General features: G+C 46.5%; 1 long non-coding RNA gene across 1 annotated transcript in view; it reads left to right on the top strand.

The window, feature by feature from the left end:
* The first annotated feature begins 4,580 nt into the window (after positions 1-4,580).
* The window catches only part of LOC121678517, a 14,862-nt gene continuing 11,942 nt past the window's right edge, over positions 4,581-7,500 (top strand). Inside the window, exons 1-2 of the long non-coding RNA XR_006021256.1 lie at positions 4,581-4,709; positions 5,093-5,161. This is a non-coding gene — a long non-coding RNA (uncharacterized LOC121678517). The remainder of the gene's footprint in view (positions 4,710-5,092; positions 5,162-7,500) is intronic.

Here is a 7,500-nt window from a genome sequence, read left to right as displayed (position 1 = left end):
CAAAGACTAATATTATTATTGAAATAAAAGTCTAACTCCATTAAAACAAAAAAATCCTAACATTTATTTGAATGTTTACCAAGACTTTGACTTTTCCAAGAATACACGCCTCGGTGTTTCCTTTGGAGAAAGTCACGAGCAGGTGACTGGAGCCGTCTGGCCAATTTTAGGTAACAGATTTAATATGAGCGACTGTTTGCTTTTTTTTTGTTGTTCTCTTTGGCAACAATAAGTGAAGCATTCCACAGCGGTGTGGTCATCCAGGGGCAGAGCGGAGCGGTCCGGTACCTGGGGTTTGGTGCTGCGCTGCCGTAACTAAAGCCTGGATGTGCCGGGGCGGAGAGAGGAGAGAGTGTCTGTTTACGACTGTCTGACTCACGTTAATTATTAAGCACGTCTGGCGGGCCAGCGTGGCGGCAGGGGACAGTCTGGAGTCAGCGAGACCGCTCAGCACCTGTTTGTTTTGGCTCGGTCCGGTATCGCCTCGGCCGGGTCGGTCGGCTCTCTGGCGGCCGTCAGCCAGGTGAAGCTGTGGAGCTCTGAGACCCACGTCTCCCTCGGCAACCGCTGACCGCTGCCAAAATCAACTCCCGGGCTTCTCTTAACAGTCCACGCCCCCCCCCTCCCCCCCGCTCACTCTCGTCTCCTCCTGACACGCATGCTGGAGGAGTTACCACGGAGACGCACCGCGCAGCGGGATGGGGGCGGAATGGAGAGGCAGAGGAAATGTTCCGATCGGGCCGGTCCAGCCCGGGTCTTAACTCACTACGCTGCAGCACCGCTAAAAATACAGCAGGACATCAGAGAGAGCAGCGTACCATGTAGACATTAAATCTGGGAACATGGAAAATAAAAACCAGGGGAATAGCTGTGAGATGTATTTCTAGCAATATGAGCGCGTTAGCCACAGCCTACATTTTTGACACTTCAGACAAATGACATTCCCAATATTGACTCTTATCCTGATAAACGCCCACCAGCGGCACAGCCTGGAGCTGTCTGCTTTTAGCCTCTAAACAAGCACACTGATTGATGTTGTGCCTGTTATTTTCTGACATCGATGTGTGTGTGTGTGTGTGTGTGTGTCTGTGTGTGAGAGAGAGAGACTCTTTATCATTTTACTCTCCTGACTGTAATGCCCTCCAGTTCCATTCAATTATATAATCAGCTTACAGCGTGGCCGTGCGGCTAGCCCACACATCGGCGCTGATGACCTGACACACACAGGAGGCTCTCTGGCTCTGTGTCTCCTCCAGCGGCCGCACCTCTCCTGGATTAGCAGCGCGGCTACTTGAATGCAGCTGCCGTCTCCGGCTGTCTAATCTCCTGGAGTGCTGATCGAGAGCCCATTTGAAATCAGTAAATATAGCCTTCGCATAAGGCATTCAACACATTGACCCAAATCAGTAAATATAGCCTTCGCATAAGGCATCCAACATGTTGACCCAAATCAATGAAGTTTCTTTTGTTTATATTTTTTCCCTTAGTCCCCCTGGTGTACCCTTGAGCAGAAAGGCCCTCTCATTCAGCACACTCTGTCTGTTAAAACTCTCAAGGCTGTAAGTAAGTAAGTATTTTTCTTAAGGCTGTGCTCCCAAAGTGAGTTAAGTGTGGAATCACAGTCCAACGCAGTTTGGCTTGAGATATGAATATGATACATAAACACAGCCCTTGCACACATAACCGGATCCTTTTGTATTCTGCTTCAATTAATTTTTAGCTTGTGCCTCATCATTCATATTCACATAAAGCAAAAAAAAAAAAACTCACCCTAACATTTTTTTTCATACTTTTTTTTTTACTGAAAAAAGATTTGTTAGTATATTGCACTGATATTTTTCTCCCTTTTTGGAGGGAGGGCAACATAATTATCTAGGGCAGAACATTAAGAGCGAGCAGCTCAAAGACGGCAGGTATCGTTGCGGAGGCTTGGCAGCGGGGTCTGGCTGTGAGAGGCTGCTGTGTGTGCTGCCTCCTCAGCTGCCTTGTAGCTCTCTCCGCTGGGAGCGCGCCGCTTTGAAGATGACAAATCATGGCTTTGTTCAGCTAAGTTCTTTCATCCCGGTCCCTGGTGCACCTCCAGTGGTGCCAGTCACGTCCCTCTCCCTCGACTCGCCTCTCCACACATAAAACACCTAATGAACGAGAGCAACCGGGAACGTATGTCTGTGTTACAGAGATGTCACAGCACACAGCTAATGCAGTAGTTTAGGTATCCGTCATATAGAGTTTACATGTCCACCATACAGCCATCCTACCATGGATATGTCATCCTTCTTCTGATAGGTCATCCTATGTCTGGATACATTTCTGTTTGTCTACAAATACATTGTTGTTATTATGACCTGGAGCAGTGATTTTTTGTGTTTATCTTAATTATTGTATTTATGATGTGCCCTGTGTTCAGGGAAATTCAGAATAAAAATGACCAGGTCCTCAAAGTTTTCAAACATTATGACAAATGATCTCATAGTCTTTTGTAATGTTGTTTATAACAGAGATGCCTTTTAGAAGTGATTGTAATAAGCATGTAATAAAAACAAATGGCGCAGGCTGAAAAGATACAGGGCATGACATGGACAGGCCAGACGTGTGTGTGTGTCTGTGTTTGTGTCTGAAGTAAGTGATGCAGTCATAGTATGGCAGCCATGATGAAACTGACCTCTCCCTCTCTGGCTTAGAATGTGAGAACATCAACAGAGACATCTGTGAAGTTGTTATTAGCATTAGCAGAATTAGCATGTCCTGCAGAAAGACTAATTTACCAATAGCCTCCTGTGGGTTGCAGCTAGTGAAGCTATAATGTGCTGGAGATGGAGTATACTCATTCCCGAGTTTTACAGCGTGGCATGGGCAGGTACTTACTGTCTGGAAACTCTCTGGAATGAAGACAAACATTCTGCTTCTTGCCTGTTGAGACATTAAAGCTTCAATCATGAGGACGGTATTTGTAAGCACTAAACATTGATATTGAAAGTAGCGATATTGTAGTTGTGCACTGGAACCATGCTATTCATCAGAGCCACTGCAAGTAACTGTGTGACAACACACTTAACCAGGGATGTGTAATACCATACAAGCATATGTTTTGCTCTTGCTTTTGTCCTCTCTCTCTCTCCCTCCCTCTCTTTCTCCCTCTCTCTCCTGCATTTCCAGCACACTAACAAACATTGTTCAATCACTGCAGGTCATGTCCTTCATGCATTCCTAAACTCTTTTTTATTACTTTTCAAGTTTTAATGCATTCATTGATTTTTCTGAATCTACCACAGGGCATTTGGAGAGTAATGAATATGTGTCTGTTTTTTATCAACTGCAGCTCGGCGTTCATAAAGAGCTTTATATTTCTGTGGAGATGGTTTTTGTCAAAACCTGCAGCTCATTTCTCCACATCTCACAATGTATTACTTCACCTTAATATGCTGTTTCTGTGGCTGTTTTTTAATACAGAGCTTTTTCTGGCCAAAGTGTACACAAATATGTATACATCTGTAAGTACACCTGATCATGAAAGTAATTTCACTCTGTAAATGTGAAAAAAATATGACTGACTTGACTGTCTTTGTTTTATTGCTAACAGATAACAGATAGCCTCTCAATGCTTACTTTATGGGCTGTCTTAAAAGTGTTAAAGTTCATGAGTTGAAGGAAATTGTTTGTGTTGTTGTGATAAATGTTTGTGGATCCCAATAAATCAACAAAAACATAGTGAAGTGGGGAGAGGGAAATATGGGGAGACACAGAGATGATTTGAGAGCGTAAGTGTATGAGAGAGAGATAGATGAAGAGAGAGAGCTATGATTTGAGAGACATTACACAAGAGAAAGAAAGAGAGACAGAGGAAGAGAGAGATAGAGAGGAACAGAGATAGAGAAAAGAGAGAGAGGAAGAGAGAGTTAGAGAAAGTGAGAGACAGGAAGAGAGAGAGAGAGAGAGCGAGAGATGATGGAAGCAGACGGAAATTGAGAGGCAGTGGGCAGGTTTGTGAGCGGGCTGACAGGGCCTGGAGCTTGACTAACAGGCCTGTTTTGACAGGTGTCAGATGGTCTGTATTACCGTTACACAAGCCGGCCCCTGGGACCACGCATCACATCCCGGGGCCACGGCAGCGAGAGCTGCAGCAGGAGACGCCACCGCATCAGCAGAGCTGCCGAGAGGAGAGGAGAGGAGAGGAGCAGTGGAGAGGAGAGCAGAGGAGAGGAGAGAAGAGGAGAGGAGAGGGGGTGAGGAGAGGAGAGGAGAGGAGAGGAGAGGAGAGGAGAGGAGAGGAGGAGAAGAGAGAAGAGGAGAGGAGAGGGGGTGAGGAGAGGAGAGGAGAGGAGAGGAGAGGAGAGGAGCTGAGGAGAGGAGAGGAGAGGAGAGGAGCTGAGGAGAGGAGAGGAGAGGAGAGGAGAGGAGGAGCAGAGGAGAGGAGCAGTGGAGAGGAGAGCAGAGGAGAGGAGAGAAGAGGAGAGGAGAGGAGTGGAGAGGAGAGGAGAGAAGAGGAGAGGAGAGGAGAGGAGAGGAGCTGAGGAGAGGAGAGGAGGAGCAGTGGAGAGGAGAGCAGAGGAGAGGAGAGAAGAGGAGAGGAGAGGAGAGGAGAGGAGCTGAGGAGAGGAGAGGAGAGAAGAGCAGAGGAGAGGAGAGGAGAGCAGAGGAATGCTGTCCCAGCAGCCTCTGCACCAGGAAGTGGAAGGAATGATGCAGAGCCCACCGAGGGCACCCCAAGAGTGAGTGTGTGTGTGTGTGTGGGGGGGGGGGGTCACTAGGGGATTCTCTCTCTTAAACTGTTGCCAACAGACAGAGACGGAGGTTTAAAAGTTGAAAGTTCAAATAAGACTAGTAAGCACATGCTAACTCCAATCTCAGCAAAAGTGTGTATCAAGCTATACAGCAGATGCCTGAAAGTGGCAGGAAGAAGCCTATCAGCTGTCATAATAATATGGAGAGGAGGGGTTATCTATCAAAGACATATTTAAAGCAGACAGCGGCGTATAGATTATGCATCTAGGCTGATGCTGATAGATTATTCTAAGGATAAAAAAGTCTGTATTACCAAATAGCCTGGATGAACCCAGATAGACCTGCTGGCCAATTAGAATTTGCTCTGCAGGTCCGCCTGGAGACCTCCCCACTGGAGCTGATTTCCAAATCACCAAGACGATGATGACAGAGCAGCACAGTAAGCAGTGCTGATGAAGTCAGTGTTAAACTAGAACCTTTGTTTACAAGAAAGATATATTTACTGTACTTCCGAAAAGCTTTGGTAAGAGTTAAATGTACCAATTTCAGTTTAATTTCACTGCTGGTTACACCACTTGAAATCTGGAAGTGAATGAAAGCTCCACAGACGTTTCTTGATCTAAATAAAGATTTGAGAAGCGGTCTGGTGCTAGCCATGCTAACCACCAATATGAGCTAATGGAGAATCACTTGCTTAGTTTCCTATCATCACTATGCATTTAGATTTTATTCCTATCGTTTTTTTAATTTCAGCCATAAAGTAAAAGTCCATTATAGCAACAGACTGTGGACTTCCAAATCAAAGTGTTCATCTCTAATCCCACGGCCTCTTATCTCTCACACATGTGGTCCGTGGCCCGACGACTAAGGCTGGAGCTGATCCAGAACGAATGCATTGTGTTCAGTGTATTAAGCGCCACCATCAAATTCTGGGAAGCTGGACAGCTGGCTGCGTAGATCCCGGCTTCCTCACTGGTGGCAGGGCTAGAGACCCTCCCACACGCAGCCAGAAAGAAGAGCTTTGTTTGGCACCAACTGGCTCGAACTCTCAGTGGCGTGGTGATCTACGGTGGCCTGTAGGTGTCACAACCAGTCCCCAGTTACAGAGCGATTGCACAGTCATCTAGAAACACTGTGAGAAGTATTGGGTAGGAGGTTTTGACACAAACTGAGGAAATCACTCCAGAAACGCATTTATGCTGCTCACACTTTGTCACATTTTATGCCAAGTATTTGCCTGCAGTGGTTTAAATGAAGCAAAGAAATATGCTAGGGTGTATATCTCAAATATGCTAGGATGTGTATCTCAAATATGCTACGGTATGTATCTCAAATATGCTACTTTGTGTATCTCAAATATGCTAGGGTGTACAGTATATCTCAAATATGCTAGGGTGTATATCTCAAGGTCCATTTGTATGCTTTAGCATCATCTTATGCATCTTAGGCCTGACAGCTGTCAATCACAGAGTATAGGAGCTCCTGAGAGAGCACAGGTCCTGTTCTGTAGGGGATCTGTGAGGTCTGAGTCGGACCAGAACCACGGGTTTCCCAGGAGCTACTGGGTCGATCAGGACTACAGGTTTCCCAAGACCACAGGTTTCCCAGGGGCTACTGGGTTGATCAGGACCACGTGCTCCAGGGGAGTTGTTCATTGGGCTGTGGCTCCTCTGACCCCCAGCTGGACGGGGATGTGTGTGTGTGTGTGTGTGTGTGTGTGTGTGTGTGTGTGTGTGAGTGAGAGAGCGGAGAGGGCAGGTGGGGGCCAGTACAAGCCCTCTCTACCTGCGTGTGCCCCTTGGTCATTTTACTAGCAGCACAAGTGCTCTTTTCAGTGTGGCTGCAGCCCAGCTTCCCCCGAGCCCTTTATAGGAGAAGGGCTTTTTTACAGCTCATTTATGGGGTGTCCTGCGTTTCTGCAGCACCGCCAGTGATTTAGGTGATATGCTTGGAATAACAGTTTGGCAGGGCACAAGGCAGCTTGGGTTTTACTGTGCCCTTACTTAAATACAAATAAAAATAAAAAGATGTCAACGAGTAGGCAAGCAAAACATACATGCATTTCATGAGACCTTTTAAGCTACAGGTCTCTCCCTCTCTCTCTCTCTCTTTATCTTTTCCTTCTCTGTCTCTCTCTTTCCTTGACCCCACACCATACTATGGCATTCTACTCACACAGCTTTCCAATTGCGCACAGAGAGAGCTGGTCAGAAAGTCAGGCTTGCTCACAGCGGGCTTGGCCTTGTGGAATATGGAAAATGACCGAGTGCCTCTGGGACAGAGAAGGCCGCGGGTGAGAATTTATCGCCGCCCTGGTGCGCGGAACCCTGCACTGTTCCTGTTGTCTCACGCTGTCTCCGACGTCCAAGCATAATACCCCCCCCCCCACACACACACACACACACTCCTGCCCGCTCTCTTCTCTCCCAGTCAGATCGGTTAAATCACACGGCGCTGTGCTGTTTCATATCACTTTTAAATTATCATGATTTAACGGTTTTCTGTGTGTGTTAGTGTGTGAGTGTGTGTTAGTGTGTGAGTGTGTGTGTGTGTGTGTGATTTGCCAGTTTTGCAATGCATTTATGCATCTGAAAAGGGTTTTTTTTCCATTAGCATAATCAAATAACTGAGGTAAATTCGGTTTTAAAGCCATTACATTGTTAAATGCTGTAATGAATTTGATGAGTCGATTATTGAATTAGCCATAAGCCGTACATGACACGAGCAAAGCCCCTTTTAACAGACACATCTGGGGGCTTGGGGGTCCAGGACGCATCT

The sequence above is a fragment of the Alosa sapidissima genome, chromosome 12 (genome assembly GCF_018492685.1).
Source record: "Alosa sapidissima isolate fAloSap1 chromosome 12, fAloSap1.pri, whole genome shotgun sequence".
Classification (NCBI taxonomy): Eukaryota; Metazoa; Chordata; class Actinopteri; order Clupeiformes; family Clupeidae; genus Alosa; species Alosa sapidissima.
This window is presented reverse-complemented; position numbering and strand designations above follow the sequence as displayed.